Source organism: Aedes aegypti, chromosome 3 (assembly GCF_002204515.2).
Source record: "Aedes aegypti strain LVP_AGWG chromosome 3, AaegL5.0 Primary Assembly, whole genome shotgun sequence".
NCBI lineage: Eukaryota > Metazoa > Arthropoda > Insecta > Diptera > Culicidae > Aedes > Aedes aegypti.
Genome location: NC_035109.1, coordinates 371,722,460 through 371,740,884, shown reverse-complemented (window position 1 = coordinate 371,740,884; position 18,425 = coordinate 371,722,460). Strand labels below are relative to the sequence as shown.

Genomic DNA, 18,425 nt, shown 5'->3' with positions numbered 1-18,425 from the left:
TGGTTCGAATGCTATTCAAGTAAGAGACTTTCACTCCAAATATCATAAAAATCGAATGAGATTTGGAAAAGTTATGGCTATTTGTTGTTTTTCGACGTGAATATTGTAATTTTTGGTCAAACTTTCGTTGCATGGAACCAATTGAAGATAAAATATTTTTCAATATTTTATGTAAGGGCGTTTCTAGGCCTATTATTAGGTTGCTTTGAGGTGTATTAGTTTTTGCATAAATGATTGAAATCAATTTTTGGTCCATAGTGGGGCAAAAGTTCAAATCAGTGGGGCAAAAGTTCGACCCATGTATAAAATCACGGAAAAAATTGCAAATTGCCTAAAATCCACATATTATCCTCAAATTTAGTTAAATTTGTCTGATCGTGTGAAAATTGTCAACATAATTTTACATTTCCACTTAGTTTTGCGAAAAACTACTATTTTTGAGTATATTCTATTAACTCGGTTTGGGCAATTTTTTGATGAAAATTTAGTGTGTATTTTTCGTTAAACTTAATTTTACGGCTGGTGTAAGATATGCCTGTCATAAAAGGATCGATAGTTTGTGTTTTAGCCAGCGAACTTTTGCCCCACACTAGATTCGAACTCTTGCCCCACCGGTGGGGCAAAAGTTCGAATAAGACAATCAATTTTGGAACTGTTATAACTAAAAATGAGTAAATATTTTAAGACAAGTTTGTTCAGCAAAATTATAGCCAATATGTTGAAGGTTCACTGTATGGTATTTGTTTTGTTTTAACTGCTATTGTTTTCGTGGAAACTATGATTATACCACTAAGGTCGAACTTTTGCCCCACCTTACTCTAATTTTATACAACATTTGTGCCAATGTTTCAACATTGGATATTCTATGAAAATCTGCTATCGAAAACCACTCTTGTTCAGTTTTGAATATTCCTCAAACAAAACGAAAGCGTTTAACACATCCTCTGAGACCGACATTTCCATTAACTTCGTCGCCTTTCGGAACAGATGCAACAAAGAATGTTGTGAGTACCTACTGCAAAAAAAAAAGATACAAGACTGTTCTTCCCAGTTGCAACCCACCGCTCTAAAAAAGTTGGTCCTACCAAATGCCAACAAGATACATGTTTTCCCCTAGAAAGTTTGTTCCATTTCCTGGGCGGAATAACATCTTCAAATGGGTTTTCCGATTGGGATGATGTCTTCTGTTCGGGCGTGGAAACATGGCAAACTGCTATATGATTTACCGCTGCCGGAAAGGGACGTTTGTTGCTTGAAGTGTTGCAGTGGGAAACTTTGCGCTGCCAGTTGTGTTTGCTAGTAACTTTTTGTGTTCTTGCAGTAAGTTATTTCCTGGAGGCAGAAAGTGAAGTCAAAAATGAATTATTCTTCTTATAATATAAATATCTATTTACAACGAGTGTATCGAATCAACGGAAAACTATAGACAATATTTTTGTTATTACTATTTTTGATTCCAAAAATTATGAATAATTTTTTAGAGGACTAAATTTAACACATTTTTAAGATCTACTCTGTATTCTTTCAGATTGGTTCTGAAATCATTCAATACATTTCCGGTAAAATATTTTCCTGAAGGCTCCATAGGATGTTCCCAGAATTCTTTTAGTATTCTCTGCCCTACTCATTAAAGCATAACTGCCCCATATAGAAAAAGCAGGCATTTAAAAATCGCTCAAAGTTTGCTCATACAAATGTTTATATATTTTTAGTACACTTCTGTAGGCCATAATCAGTTAGCATTACCGCACAGATAACTCATTTTACTTTTGTTGATCAGCAAAAATTTAAATATCAACATAACTCACGTTTTGCAGTTGCTATTTGAGTCTAAAGTTCATATAGTGACTGTTATGCCTTTATTTTTCAATATGAGACTGCACGAACTTCAAACAAAGTATGTTAATTTCTATATGCAAAAAAAATCCTTAAGGAACAGTTTCGCTTTTATGGGCAGTGTAATCCTTGTTCAAAAAGTTCACTTCCAAGAAGTTAGCCTCCAAGAATTTCCTCAGGTTTCTTTCAAACCTTACCGTTGCAGCTCCTACTTTTAACTAAGTGTTTTCTTTGCCGATGGCTCAGTTTTACAATTGTATATCGCTCTACGCTTTGAGTAGTCGATAAAATATCCCCGATCGGGCTATGGACCCGCATATTCTCACACAACGATTTTATTGATATTATATGCAGTAATGACTTGAAATGGACTCATAATATTATGTGAATCTATGTTGACTCTGTAGGCCTTCAAGTACTAAAATTTTTGATAGTTTGGATGGTGTAGATTTCTAGCTATATTTTAAGCCTATTTCTGAACAAACTCTTCTTCTACCTAAAATCTATCACAGATTTCTGAAGGTTCTGCTTTGCAGAAGTAATGCCAGCTGCAATAATCCAGATTTTCACAAATTTCGCAGTTTGCATAGATTTGTACTGATTTTGTTTGTTTGTGATGAGCTTCACATCAGTTATATTTGTAAGTTTCAATTTTCACTAAGGAAACATTCATTTTTTTGTGTAATACAGTAAAAAATCCATAAGGTATTCTTCCAAAGTACTCACAAAGATTACCCCTTGTGATTCTTTAACAAACTTTTCAGGTATTCAACTATGTGCTTTTTCATAGGTCGCATGATATGGTTTGAATAAATTGGCCACTTTCCCAGGACTCACCAGGGAACCCAAGAATCTGCCATGGGAACCCATGTTGCCATACTCAGATAGCAACGTCTTGGATCAATTTGTTATAAAATTCTGCAAATACTGGCTTCGTTCCACCGAAAACATAAATTGGCCACTAATCCGGATGCCCTGGGAACCGTTTAATGGCCTTCGGAATTGGCCCCTTGGCCATTTGATAACCAGTAGTGCCCTGAACAACTAACCAGTTGATTAGACCTCATTTTCAATGCATTTTATACAAAATACTATGTTTCACAATTCACAACAAATGCATTTCGCTCTTACAAATCATCTTTGATGGTAATGGTGAACAGTGTAGTTTGTTTCTGCAGTGCAGTGATAAATAAATTAAATAACGTGTGAAATAGTGGACTTGCCGCGGAACAACGATTTCTATCACGAGCAACATTGTATTTTGAAACAGGATAAGTAGGAGGCAAATTGTCTCTAACGCTTGTCCTCGTTTAATTTTGCATTTAATTTTGCCCCAGCAGCTGCTGGAGGCTGGTAACTTTTTTGTACACTGTATTGTTTCATCTGTGTTAAGTGTTGCATGCATGTTTCGTTTGGTGGAAGTGTATAGGTGCTAAGCAAAATGACTGAGTGCAAGCAATGTGGGGTCCCGGTATTAATTTCTGAAATACCGACCACATGTACAGGTTGTTTGAGTGTGTACCATTACAAGTGCACACCACTGACGAAAGCTGTAGCTTAGCTTGTCAGTGAGAACGAAAATCTGCTATTTAAATGTAGTGATTGTTTATCAAGCCAGTGTTGTGGCGAGCAGACCGTACGAATGTTCGAAGAAGATTTCTTCTATTTCGGATTCGTTCAGTGGCGTTCGGGAGCAAATTGCTGCTCAGATAAACGACGCGTTAAAAACCGGGATGGATGAATTGGTGAGAAGTCTAAATAGTACCATGGATAAAGCAATTTTTGAAATGTCAAAATCTGTGAGCAAGGAGTTGGAAAGTATGAAATGTTCATTTTTTGCATTTAACTCGAATAAGAATTTAGTTGCAATGAATGATAAGCACGGTACATCAAGTACGGCATCGGAGCCGAGCCTGCTTCCCAGAGGCAAGAAACGTAAGGTTCAGGAAGACGTTTGCGCTATGTCGGATGATGTTTTTGTTGAAAGTATTAGTTTCGCGGATGTTGTCAAGAGTAATGCTGGGATTAAAATTAGGAATAAGAGCACAAAAAAAAAACACTGCGAATGATGTAATGCAAGTGACTCGTAAGACTCGTCTGGTCATTGTGATCAAGCCAACAGAATCCAACCAGAGTAGCGAGGATACTCGCAAAATTTGGATTAACAAATTGGATCCGAAAAAATACAAAATAAGTAACTTGAGAAAGATGGGTAACTTGGAAAGATGGGTCTATTATTGCTGAGTGTGCAACAGGATACAATGTTAATGTTGTGAAAGATGGCATTCAAAGCGATTTGGGTGAAAACTACAACGCTGTTGTTCCCTCATCGGTGCCAAGACTGTTAGTGAAGGGCATGAGCGATCAGTTTTCCTCCGATGAATTCATTCGGATTTTAAAAGATCAGAATGAAGACATCGCGATAAATGAAGTCAAAGTAATAAGGATGTATGAAAATCCACATTTCAAGTACAAAAAGTACAATGTTGTTATTGAAGTTGATAAAGAGACGCATAGTTGTTTGTTAACGGCACAACAAGTGTATGTTAAATTTGATCGGTGTCGTGTTGTTCCAGAGATTAGTGTTTTGAGATGTTTCAAATGTGGAGAATTAGGGCACATGAGCATGAATTGTAAAAATTGCGATGCATGCTGTAGGTGCAGTGGAAGTCACAAGACATCCGAATGTACGTCAACTGTTTCGAAATGTATCAATTGTATAAAAATGAATAAAGAACGTAAAATGAACTTGGACGTCAACCACGGAGCATTCAGTTATGAATGTGAAGTCTTTAAGAATTTGTATCAAAGGAAAAAGAGCAGCCTTCATTTCAATGAATAGCAACCAAGTTCCAGTAGTAATGTGAATCAGTTCGATATCTTGTATTTAAATATAGCCGGTTTATCTACAAACTACGTTGAATTACGTCAGATTGTAAAAGAAAAACGTCCATATCTAGTATTTTTATCAGAAACGCATATTGTTGGCATAGATGCATTTGATCAATACAGTATTCCGGGTTATAATGTGCATGTTTATCACATTCGAGACACACTGGCGGAGTTGCTATTTATGTCAAAGCATCATTTCAGTACAGGCTTCAATTGAACGAAGTTTGTGAAGGTAATTGGTTCTTGGGCATCGCAGTTAATCGTGGCATGAAGATGGGTAATTACGGTGTATTGTATCACTCTCCCAGTTCAAGTGACCAGCGTTTTATTGCAATTTTGGAAAACTGGCTTGAGATGTTTGTAGATTGTAGTAAATTAAATGTTCTTGCTGGTGAATTTAATATTGAAACATTAGTTATTAATATTGATGACAATAGTAGATATAAAAGTGACTTTGTAAAATTAAAGTGTTGGATAAAGTATTCAAAACATGCTGTTTTAAGTCTCGTCGAAAGAAGTGTTGATTTTCATACAAACGACGGTTCGTTAGATCAAAAGTCAGCTGTTCTAACTGATGTTTTATAAACCTGTACCAATAAATTAGTCGAACATAAATTTGTTTCGTCGAAAAATTCGAAACAGCTGGTACAATTTGGATTTATTGCGTTGTAAACGCAATAGGGACAAACTATACAAAAAATGGCGTAGAAATAATAATAATACAAATTGGAATAGGTACAAGGTCGCGCGTAATAAATACTCGCAAATGGTTAAACAAACTCGTTGCGAGTATATTCAGAGGAAAATTGATCAGCAAACAGCAAAGAGTTATGCAAAATTTTGAAATCCTTGTTAAAACCTAGTAATTGTAAACCGCGGTCCATAACTTTCAATGGCACATTAGAAGAATCAGAACAAGTAATAGCATGTAAATATAATGAGTATTTTGTGGACAGTGTTTCATCAATTAACCAATCCATTGAGTTAGTAGATGAACCTGACGAAATAAAACAGCCGATTAACAATAATTGCACATTTGAATGTTTTCACCCAATAACGTTGGAAGACCTACGAAATATTTGCTTTTCTATGGGAAAAATGGCTGGCGTAGATAACGTTAATGCGAGAGTAATAGAAGATTGCTTTGATGTCATTGGACACAATCTGCTGGACCTGATTAATGAATCGTTACAAACTGGGCACGTGCCACAAGTTTGGAAGGAATCACTTGTGATTCCTATTCAAAAAGTTGCTGGGACGATTAAAGCCGAAGAGTTTCGTCCCATCAACATGTTGCACACATTAGAGAAAATTTTAGAACTTGTTGTAAAAGGCCAGCTGTTAGCATATTTAAATAGTAATAATTTGCTAATACCAGAGCAATCGGGATATCGGGAAGGTCATTCCTGTGAAACCGCATTGAACCTGGTGTGGAAAGAAAACATAGAGCGTAAAGATACGACTGTTGCTGTTTTTTTGGATCTCAAACGCGCTTTTGAAACGATTTCTCGGTCCTTGTTGTTAAGAACAATCAAGCGCTTTGGATTTTCGGGTTCTGCATATAGATGGTTTGAGAGCTATTTAACTGATAGAACCCAACGGACTGCTTTCAATGATTCTGTTTCGAGCCCCGTGGTGAACAGCCTTGGCGTACCACAGGGGAGTGTATTAAGGCCCGTTTTATTCATTATGTATATAAATGACATGCGACGAGTTTTACGTTTTTGTGACATTAATCTTTTTGCAGATGATACCGTGATATTCATTGCGGCTAAAAATCTTGATGATGCCGTTGCACATATGAATGCAGATTTACGTTCTCTGAGTAGATGGTTGACGTACAAACAGTTGAAATTGAATATAAGTAAAACTAAATATGTGTCGATATCGCGGAATCGAACAAATATAGACGTCTCAATACAAATTGATGATGAGACAATTGATCGCGTGCGCGAAATTAAATATCTTGGCGTGATTATTGATGACAGATTAAAGTTCGACGCTCACATCGACAATGTTATCAAGAAAATAGCCAAGAAGTATGGAATACTCTGCCGATTAAAAAAACGATTTAACGATTGCTAGTAAAATATATTTGTACAAATCAATCATCTCTCCACATCTTGAGTTTTGCGCTTCCATTTTGTTTTTAGCAAATGAAACACAAATATCGAGAATGCAGCGTTTGCAAAATAAAATAATACATTTGATTTTGAGATGCAACAGATTCACTTCCTCGTCTTTCTTATTAGATGCTCTTCAGTGGTTATCGGTGAAGCAAAGAATTGTATTCTTGACGATGGTGTTCATTTTTAAAGTAATTAACGGTTCATTGCCTCGATATTTGTGTGATCGAATTGAAAGAACGCGACTGAATTAAGAACACCACAGTTTTTGAACGGTGCTTCACAAAACTCTTTGTTTTGTAAAGGAATAAATGTTTTCAATTCGATGCCTATACACATCAAACGTGCTGCAACTCTATCACAGTTTAAGAGACTATGTATTTCACACGTCAAAGCTGCCTTCTGAACAGCTACATGTTAACTTTTTTGTACTTGACTAATACTTATCTTGACGAAGTTTTGACTAACGGATATTTTGTATTGACTATATTGTAAAATATGTTTAATAATTATTGGGGCACTAATAAACTACGATGTTCGCCTCGATGATGATGATGGATTTTTTTATATATTGACGTAGTTATAGTTTATTCCTTTTTATGTGTAGTCTACGGAGGTTTGAGTCCCGCGCGTGGTACACAGGTATAAACGACTGTTTGATTACTTATCATTTGAATTGACAATTTAGGCTGTTGGTGGATGCCATGCATTAGTAGTAAGTTTTCTGGTTGAATGTCGGAAATTTCTTGAAAATTCATATGGTTCCGATAGTTTTGACATCATCGGCGGGGTTATCAATTCTGGCAATATTGTGGATTTTGTTGAACTTTCTTGATCACTATTAAAACTTATGAAAAGTGTGGTTGAGACCAACAGATTTTTTACTTTTTTTTTGCTGTATAGTATGGGAACTTGTAATGTTGTTTATATCTGTTGAAATAATCAGACCGTTTATTGTTTGCAAATCTGGTTAACATTGATCATAATTAATTATCTTAAAGATATATCGTCTCGCTCAAACCTTTGTAGGGGTATGTGGTGGGACCATCATCATCATCATCAAATGCTCTTGCAAAAATGTCCAAACCTTGGTCCTTTTGCACCGGTTCTGAGCGGCCAAGTCTAACCAAACCAAGATTTTGTTGCCAGATTCACAAAATATAAGCCTTGACGATAATTTTGAGTACAAAAACATTTATACAGTCAGTGTCATAAGTTGTTAACCAAATGCTGTTTTTCCATACGAAATGCCCAAGTTTAGGGTGCTGTATCTCAGCTTCTGGTAGTCCGAATTGGCTGAAATTTGGATGACGAACTACAAATAACTTGAAATGTTGCCTGTAAGGGAATCATTACATTGCAGTCATTTTACATAGTGTTTCAGAGGGTTGTTCAAAGACAAAAGTAAGTAACCGAGAGACTTTTTAATTTAATTCGAAAACGGTAAGTCGTGGAAAGTTGGTGTGCTCTGCAAATTTGTGTGACTTCCAAAATTGAACAATTTTGCAGAACACAGGAACAACCCACAACTTACCGTTTTGGAATTAAGTTAGAAAATCTCTCGGTTACTTACTTTTGTCTTTGAACAACCCTCTGAAACTCTATGTAAAATGACTGCAATGTAATGATTCCCTTACAGGCAACATTTCAAGTTATTTGTAGTTCGTCATCCAAATTTCAGCCAATTCGAACTACCAGAAGCTGAGATACAGCACCCTCAACTTGGGCATTTTGTATGAAAAAACAGCATTTGGTTAACAACTTATGACACTGACTGTATTTGGTGAAAAAAACGGCTGCAAAATTCGTATATCAAATCCAGGTTAATATGACCCGAACACCTTGAACGTAACTTTTTTTGTCCCTTCAGAATTGTCGTACAAATTTTTTTCAAACGTGAAACACTTATTCTCCACAAAAGATTGAAGGCTAAGTAGCCCGTCATTCGTTTTGCTAGCAATGATGACTTTGCTGCTGCAAATTTCAAAGTGATAAAACTCGGTCTTGATAGTTTATATTGACTTGAAAAAGTATCACTGTACTTGCTAACATGCATAAAGTATACTGATACTTTTTCAGCTGTGTCAGTGCAAAACCATCTGATTTTCTTTGATTCGAAATCGTTAGATGTATTATGTTTGAAAATCGGTAAACATTTACTCCCCTGGCCTGGATCATGGGGATTATTTATTTATTTATTTATTTTAACCAATAATTTTGAAAGAGGGAAAAACCCCTTTGAGTGATTTCCTTTCGAAATCTTTCTCAAAGAGGCACAAAACCTCTTTATCTTTTCTTATAACGTTACAAAACAAAGAACAAACTAAAACTAAAGGCTCATACGGTAAAACAAAAACCATAACAGAGCCATATACTGCAATATAATGTAGATTTGAGAGTGTATTGATATCTTGAAAATGGGATGAGGGAGGGGGTTTACTAAACATCATTTTGGTATCCAATCATCATCTTGATATCTGAAAAAAAATACAAAAAAAACGAGTATCAAACAATACATGAGATCTCAATTAAAAATTGATATAAGAGTTTAAGTATAGGGTAGTACTTTGTACCCAATATATCCCGAATAGAAACAGGAATTGGATGACCAAAATTAATTATATTATTAAATAATTTTTCTCTCGGTAAAATATATCTTGAACATTGAAGTACAATATGATCAATGTCTTCATACGAGATTCCACACTCACACAAATTGGAATCTTTAATATTGATACGATATAAATGACTGTTACACAAATAATGATTTGATATCAGTCGTGAAAAAGAGCAAATAAAATTTCTACTACCTGGTATATTCTTAAACCAAGGAAAGTGACTGACCTTAGGACAAATTGAATAACACCATCTTCCTTTGTCGCTAGAATTCCAACAAATTTGCCATTTACTAATGGAATATTCTTTTGATTTGGGATAATATTCAGAAGAAGAAATGTCACGGTTATAAATAAGCCCCCGAGCAACACCAAATTTAGCCAATAAATCAGCCTGTTCATTACCATAAATTTTGCAATGGGAAGGGATCCATATTATTTTTATGATAAATCCCTGAGAGTGTAAGTCAAATAAAAGTTGTTTCAACATAAATAATATAAAATGATTTTTGAAATTAAAAGAAATGGTGTTCAAAGCATGAAGACAACTCAAGCTGTCAGAACAAACAATATAAATATTTGGTGGACACTCCTTTATCAAGTTGCAAGCAAAGTATAAAGCGACTAATTCTGCTACGAAAATAGAACAAGGAGCTTGCAATTTGAAAAAGTGAGCCGAAAATTCATTATATACTCCAAAACCCGCGATATCTTGAATTAATGAACCATCTGTAAAATAAAATTGTGCAGGGGCAATTCCATCAAATTTACGCTCAAATAAGATATTGGCAAAATGAGGATGTAAATGTTTTGGAAATTGTTTTAATTCGTGAAGTAACGACAAGTCAATCAAAGGTTGATATGTATGAACATCAATTTTACAATTGTAAAAACCATTCAATGGAATTGGTACAATATTTTCAGTTGAGCAATAAATATAAGATTCCAATATTTTACTCGTCGGGTTAATTTCAAATAGGGACTTCAAAATGTTGATAATTGGATGATTACTTGAGAAACAATTAATCAAAAATTTGCAATTTAGTTCTTGAAAACGAATTTTGAGAGGAACAATGCCGGTAAGAACTTCAGTTGATTGAGTATGAGTTGAATTCATAAGTTTCAAACAAATTCTCAAACAACGAAATTGTATTTTTTCAAGTTTAACAAAATATGTATTTGCAGCACTTCCAAAATCGAAGCAACGATATTCCATAACTGAACGTATAGTAGTTTTATAAAGCGTTATTAAATCAGATGGATTAGCACCCCACCAAGTACCTGTGATTGTGCGAAGAAAATTAATTCTTTTCGAACATGTTTTTTGAATTTGTTTAATATGAATGTTCCAATTCAATTTGAAATCAAACCATATACCAAGATATTTATACTCATCAACTTGTTCAATTTCAATTCCATTAAGGTACAAGTTAATAGTTATATTAGAATGCTTTCTTGAAAATATGATGTATTTAGTTTTTTGAACTGAAAATGAAAAACCATTCTCATGAGCCCATGAATCAATATTATTCAAAGCACATTGCATAAAATGTCTAATAACTTCTCTATTTTTGCCGCTAATAGAAATAACATTATCATCGGCAAATTGAAGCAAATAACAACCATTTGGAATAATTGATGCAATATCCCTGGTGAACAAGTTGTATAAAAACGGACTCAAACTAGAACCTTGTGGAAGTCCAAAAAAACTATATCTTGATAATTTTGAGTATCCATTGTGAAAAAAATTCATAATTTTAAAAGAAAATAAATTGTAAATGAAATTGGTGATTAAATTTGGGATTTTTAAATGATTCATCTTTTCGAAAAGTAATTCAATAAGTACAGAATCATAGGCTCCAGAAACATCAGGAAAAGTAGAAACTACATCCTGTTTTTATTAAACGATAATTGAATTTGTGAAGCCAAAAGTGAAACACAGTCACGAGTGCCACGACCTCTTCTAAATCCAAATTGAGAAGATGAAAATATGTTATTGTTCTCTGCCCATAATACGAGACGATTTAATATCATTCTTTCTAAAAGTTTTCGTAAACATGATAACAAACTTATCGGTCTCCTACTATCAGCTAATGAAGGATCTCTACCAAGTTTAAGAATGCTGATGACTTTGATGAAACGCCATTGATAGGGAATTATATTTTGAGATAAGAAATCATTATATATTGAAAGTAAATGAAGTTTTCCTTCATCAGGTAAATTTTTCAAAACAATAAATTTAATGTTATCAATTCCTGGAGCTGTATTTTTAGTAATTGACAATGCCAAATTAAATTCAGCTAATGAAAGTGGATTACAATGTTCAGGAAAATGATTTTGACTTCTATTTTTAAACTTGATGGATTTAGGAACAAAATCAGGGCAAATTTTAGATGCAAACTCCTCTATCCATTTTTCAGAATATTCCAAAACAGAGGAACAGTCAAATCATAGTTCCTTAAATTTCTTGCAACTGACCACAAAGTAGATAATGATGTTTCCTGATCAAGATTTTGGACAAAATTTTTCCAATAATTTCTTTTCTTGGATTTAGTAATTCTAATGAACAATGCTTCAGCTTTACAATACAAAAAATAATCATTTCTGGAACCTGATCTGCGAAAAATTTTAAAAGCATCTGATTTTGTTTTTAGAGCAATGGAACATTCATTATCCCACCAGAAACATGGACGCTTTTTTATTATGACCCACCATTTTTTTGGTTTGAGATTTACGCAAGCAATCAATTAGTAATTTTGAAAAATTATTGTAATTTTCAATTGGAGAATCCAGATTGTTAATATTAATTAAGGAAAAGGATATAAGATCAGAAAATTTTGTCCAATTAACATTTTGACAAAGGTCAGGAACATGAGAATCGTGTAATAAATTACCGCGAGCTGGATTTTGAATTTCAATTATAATTGGTAAATGATCACTACCATTAGGATCATCAATAGTTTTCCAAGAAGATTTCATTGATAAACTATTAGAACAAAGAGATAAATCAATACACGAAGGTTTATTGGGTGGTACAACAATCCTAGTAAAAGATCCATCATTGAGAATGTGTAAGTTTAATTCATCAATTAAATCCATTATTAATGAACCTCTACCATCTGTTTTGTCGCTACCCCAAGCAAAATTATGTGCATTAAAATCACCTAATATGTAAAATGGAGGAGGAATTTCATTTAAAATACTTTTAATTTGCGACAACGAAAAACTGACATTAGGTGGGATATAAAAACAAATAATAGAAAATTCACAATTTTCTTTTTTAATAGAAACAGCAACGTATTCAATTAGCGAATGCGATGTTAAATCTAAATACTTAAATTCAATATCGTCATGAATTCCAATAAGTACTCCTCCATATGAAGAATCCCTATCATTTCGAATTATATTAAATTTTGGAATGCGAAAGAATTTTGATGTAGTTAGCCATGTTTCATTTAGGCAAAACAAATCTATATTATGGCTGTTAATAAGTGCTTTTAATCTGTCAATTTTGGGAATGATACTGCGGCAATTCCATTGTAAAATGTTCATGTTATTGATATTTATAGAAGCCATTACGACGAAAATAGTGAAGAAATGAGGGGTCCAAATGAATTCAATTTATTTAAAAAGGAAGCCAAAATAGGTAAAAACATTTTGATTATTTTTTTCCAAAATTCACTTAATCCCAAAAAATCTATTATTTCCTCTAAAATGCCCAGAATTGAATTATCAGAATTTTCCTTATGTCTTTCATCCGGTGAATTGTTTGAATTCTGACTATTATTATTGGATGTGTTAACTTCTACTTTACGAAATCCAGGTATGTTTTTAGTTGAAGCAGAGTTATTCAAAGGGGGAAAATTTAAATCAAACGAGGTAGATGGTTGAGGTTCAAACATTTGGTTTTGATGGGACTTTTTATTGATGGTTCTTTTTCTTTTGCTAGGAGGTTTGTAGATATAATTATCAACATTTTCATGACATTCATCATCATCATGATTTGATAAAATTTCAAAAGTGTTTGGTGAAGCAGTGTTGTCTGAAGATTTCATAACTTCAGCATAAGACAACAAATTTTTGTTTTTAATTTTTTGATTAAATTTCGATTGATTCTCAATGTAAACAACACATTCGTTTAAAGAATTGTGTTTGTGTTTACAATAAATACATACTTCAGATTGCTCTTTACATGTAGAAGAATCATGAAGTTCTCCACATTTAGAACATTTTTTCTTGTTTGAACAAAAATTAGAAGTGTGACCAAACAAAAGGCATCGATCACAATGCATGAGCTTCTGATAGTAAAGTCTCACGTGAAAAATAACATTATCAACCATTACGTAATCTGGAAGTACAGATCCAGAAAACGTAATCTTGATGCAATTGGAATGTACATATTTCTAGTTATTTCCATCAATGAAAAATTATACAAACGAACACAATCCAAAATCTTGACCGGAGAAATGGATTTGTTCCTAAAAAAGCCTGAACCATGATTTCTTATATCATCACAGTCCAAAGACTCGTCATAAATAATTCCATTAATTTCGCATGCATCACAAGGTGCGTACACACGATAGGAATTGTAAAATAATTTGGATTCTAAGAGAGCATTAGCATCATCTCGAGATCCAAAAATTACTCTCAGTTTATCCAAAGAAATTATTTTGATTTCCTTCACAGATTTATATTTTTTATAAATCTCTGAGGAAATCAACAAAACATTTATTGGTTTCTCTTTTTTTCTAAAATATACAACAAAGGGTCCAGAGAAACTAGAAGGGTAAACCTTCACTCGAAAAGGTTTGGTCAATAAAGTGGTACTAGAATTATCAGATCCCCCCTCATCCACATCAGTTTCCATAACGGAAACAAAAAGATCAATAAAACAACAAAATCAAATGTGAGATGAACAAAAGAAAACAAAAAAAGAAATAAATTAATAAAATAAAATTATACTCAAGGTTTTCCAGTGAGCCAAACTCCAGAGACGGAAAAAAGGTGGAAACTTGAATTCGAATAACTTGAACAGCAACTCTTCAAGCAACCACACCGGGAAAATCCACAAACCAACTCGTCAAAATCGGAAATCGAAGCCTCGGAAAATTATTATCTGAAACGGGAAAAAAATTGACAAGCGAAGAAAAAAAACCTTTTAGGCCTACTTACCGAGTATGATCATGGGGATTGACGGTGCCAAAGTGAAGGTGCACCGTAAAATAATATCCGTTCGTATAAAATATCACCTTCCCAATACTTTGGCACACCTCCAACGGATCATGTTTTATCATGAAACGGCTGCTTGCAGGCTGAGGATCTGTTAATATGTTTCTGCATATTATCAGGAACTCTTCAAATGGAGGGACCGCCAGGGCTCAGTAGTTACTTATGCACCACTACTTGTAGTTGCAGTTTGTTAGATGAATTGTAGCATCCTTTGTACTAATCGGTAATGGTGGATAGGTTTCGAAGCTAACGCATGATCCAACTTTTTGTTATGTGACTTAAAAGTGAGTATTCGGTGAGTTTCTGTGTAACATTCGTCGTTATAAAATTAATGATTGTGAGGGTGATAATGATACTTGATGAATTGCATAGTGATGATGAACTGTTGAAATTGCATTTGAAGTGATTGTGAGGGTTACGTTAATACCACAGACATAATAATAACATATGCACTTATTTCTTTAAACAAAAACACTATTGCCTAGTTCTTTACACTTTTACAATGACAGTGTTCATAATAACAGCGAGTGCAATAGAAGTAATCGATTTTTTTTTTTTGTTACGGTCGTTGTGATAATTCGTAGTTCAATTAAATAGTAAAAAAAAAAATAAAAATCCTTCAATTATTGGTAATAAAATAAATTGGTATGAAAGTGGCGTGATGTAATATTGGTGAAACTCTTAGCTGTGATAGTGGAAAGTGATAACGAAAGTTCATACATGATAATCTGATATAGAAGTGCTAGTGTCAAAAACAAAAGTGACGACAGCAAAAGTGAGGCAATTATGTGATAGTGAAGAATAAAATAAAATGGGGAATGGGGACCTTTTAATAAAACTATTTCGTTCTTCACTTTAACCACTCTAGTAACATTTCAGGCCTTATCATAGTTTGATAGTAGTCTGAACTACTAGACTGCAAAACTACGGTAAGGGCTGATTGCTGCTAGGGTACACCGTGACCATTTGAGCAACATTGCTTAGGAACGTCTGTGTGATGAACGCAATAGAGGCTTATAAAAGCAAATGCTGGGAAGGAGCTTAGGGCAGATTAAAAGTGCCAGTACTACCCCTATCGCTACCGACAAAAAAAAAATCGGTAAACATTTACTTATGTATTTCCAACAAAGTATGTACATTAGACTGATGCAAATTTTGGAGTTTTTGCGAGGATGCTGATTACCATAAATAAAATCGTTTAAGCATAGGGAGCAAACATTTCAAAATTTGCATCACTCTAATGTACATGGAGTAATTTTTTCACCTAAATTTTGACTTTACTTTACTCAAAATTAAGTATATCGATTATAGTTTCAACCCAAAATTTCTCGGTATTATCTTTCTTTCTCACGAATGTTGTCAAAAATAGAGAGAGAGCTGCATCTACCCTTGGCCCAATACACCAAATTTGGGTAAATGCAACTTTTTTATGCGTTGAATCAACCAAAAATTGAGTATATTTTTCTAAAGGTATTAAAGGCAAACTACCTAGTGGGAACCTTGGAAATTTAGCCAAAGTTGAGTAATTAGGCTCAACTACGGGATTGCGTTGAAACAACTCAAAATTGAGTTGAATTCCATCTCCGGACAAATTCATAATATAGTTCATATCGGTCGTCTCCAAATGATTAATAAATTTTGCTTTGTTCCCAAAAACCTTGACCATCACTTTTTCTTTCATCGCGGTTTGTCCTCCCCAAATTTTCTTATCAATTTGAAAACCAATTCCCATTCATCTGGTCCAATCAGCGTCGATCGATGTGCGCCGTGGTATAGAAATCCCCTGGCAATCCCACTCGTCCCAAATGGGGTTTGGCCCCTTTATGACGCAGTGCCAGCAATTTGTTGTTTTCCTCATCAATTCCACCATATCTGAAGATCTGATTGTTGACGCGTCGCGTCCATTCCGCGGCAGTTGGGTGGCCCATAATGATCACACTACAAAAATTGTATGCAACATGTCCTAAATTTGTTCATTCGGATCATCTGAAAATTCATACATCTTAACTAAGAGACTTTAGTTTGTTGCAGTTTGTCCTATATTGATTGAAGAATCTTCAAATCAAAAATAAAGAAAATTCCTGCGTAAAACTCAAAAATGTAATTGCAACCAAGCAAATTCTGGAGTAACCTCGAGATATTTTTGCGATTTATTTATCTATTTATTTTTTCATATAAAAATGGGCCACCTTACTCCACTCCCAAAAATAGGAAAAGTTGTATGTTTATCACTTTACGGGCGAGCATTGATTTGTGATGAATCGATTGAATCAACCTCAATGATAATTTATTTCCCATTTTTTCTCTTTTTTTCTCCTTCCAGGCAGATCTTCATCAGCGAAGTGCCGGCAAATTGATCTGAACTCCCGAAATCGATCGTTCACCACTACAAGCGTGCTTCTGCCGGGTGGCAAACAAAAGAGAAGTGCTTATCAGGGCGCGGAAGAGAGCGGAAGCAGCCGAGTGCAAGAGCCCACTACGATGCGATCCACATTGGTGGCGAGGTGTTGGTTGGGTTCGCGTCCTACCACCTGCTGCTACTGCTTCACCGTCATCGCAGCAATCGGCGATTGTTACCGAAATACACACCAGTGTTGTTAATTTGGTGGTAGGTCATTTGGAATGAGGCCGTTTGGAATAAACTCGGTTGGCATAAAGGTCATTTGGCATAGCGAGACTGAAACTAGGATTTTTTTAATTTTGGATCTTTTACATTTTTCAGGAACTTATGCCAGCTGAAAACATTTATTGAATAAATCAACCAAGAATGATAAGCTACTTTCTGGAAGATTTTGATGAGCATGGGAAAAAATTCGTCATCGTCAGGGACTTATATATTTTTTTTCAACACTTTTATGTTGATAAGTGTATAAAGACATCTAATATGTTTTTTACATTTTGTTTGAATGCACTTAATATGTTTTTTGAAAGTTATGTTTATTTATCCAGCATGTGCCCTAAATACTTAACTTCGTCTGACCAATTCATTGGAACTCCTCTTATCGTAACCACATGTCTACTTGAAGGTTTCAAATAAAGAGCTTTTCGTTTATGTGGGAATATTATTAGTTGAGTTTTGGAAGCATTAGGAGAAATCTTTCATTTTTTCAAGTATGAAGAAAAAATATCAAAACTTTTTTACAATCGACTACAGATGACACGCCGGCTCGTCCTTTGGCGGAGATACCTGTATCATCCGCAAAGAAGGATTTTTGACATCCCTGAGGTAACTCAGGTAAGTCAGATGTGAAAATAATGTATAATATTGGTCCCAAAATGCTGCCTTGAGGAACACCAGCTTTTACAGGAAGTCTTTCAGATCTGGAGTTCTGATAATTCACCTGAAGTGTACGATTTGACAGATAACTTTGGATCATTCTCAAAATGTATGTTGGAAAATTGAAGTTTTTGTTAATTTTACGATCAAACCTTCATGCCAAACACTGTCGAATGCTTTTTCTATGTCTAGAAGAGCAAGACCAGTAGAATAGCCTTCAGATTTGTTGGAACGGATCAAACTTGTTACACGTAAAAGTTGGTGAGTGGTCGAATGTCCATGGCGCAATCCGAACTGTTCATTGGCAAAAATTGAATTTTCGTTGATGTGGGCCATCATTCTGTTCAAAATGACCTTTTTCAAAAAGTTTACTGATGGAGGAAAGCAAACTGATTGGACGATAGCTAAAAGCTTCTGCAGGATTTTTGTCTGGTTTTAAAATTGGAACAA

General features: G+C 34.4%; 1 protein-coding gene across 9 annotated transcripts in view; it reads left to right on the top strand.

Moving 5' to 3' along the window:
* The window catches only part of LOC5571245 (protein phosphatase 1 regulatory subunit 16A), a 488,636-nt gene that overhangs the window by 290,870 nt on the left and 179,341 nt on the right, over positions 1 to 18,425 (top strand). For all 9 annotated transcript variants that reach the window (XM_021851208.1, XM_021851211.1, XM_021851209.1 and 6 more), the window contains one exon: positions 17,022 to 17,306. The gene's annotated coding sequence lies outside the window, so the exon portion shown is untranslated. The remainder of the gene's footprint in view (positions 1 to 17,021; positions 17,307 to 18,425) is intronic.